Source organism: Buceros rhinoceros, unplaced genomic scaffold (genome assembly GCF_000710305.1).
Source record: "Buceros rhinoceros silvestris isolate BGI_N320 unplaced genomic scaffold, ASM71030v1 scaffold25672, whole genome shotgun sequence".
In the NCBI taxonomy this organism is placed as follows: Eukaryota; Metazoa; Chordata; class Aves; order Bucerotiformes; family Bucerotidae; genus Buceros; species Buceros rhinoceros.
The window spans coordinates 2,985-3,424 of NW_010398678.1; positions in this window are offsets into that span (position 1 = coordinate 2,985).

The window sequence follows — 440 nt, forward strand, 5'->3', positions numbered from 1 at the left end:
CCGCCGATGTTCCCCCCTGCAGGGCGGCAAGGAGAGGATGCAGTGGCCTGAGAGGACTCAGGGTCTCCATCCTCTTCCCAGCCCCACTGTCCCACCTCCCCGGCCCCTCTGAGCCACAGGACAGCTCTGCACCTCAGCCCCGGCTTGCTTTCTCCTGAACCAGGCTTTCTCCAGCCACTTCTAGGATAGGAGAGCAACTCCATCTTCTGTTGGAATGTGAATTTGTTGTTTTAATATTAAAAAAAAAAAAAAAGGACAAGGGGGTGGCAGGGTTGGGACTGCAAAGTGCTGGCTTGATGCTCAGCCCATGCTAGTCTGGCTCCTGCGGTGCTCTTGGGGCCACAGCTCCCCGTCAGCGGGGGTGGGGGGACCTGGCCCCTCCTGCAGCCCTGGGCATGGCCACAGGGGCACGGGGGCAGCACAGACGAACCTTTGGGGCC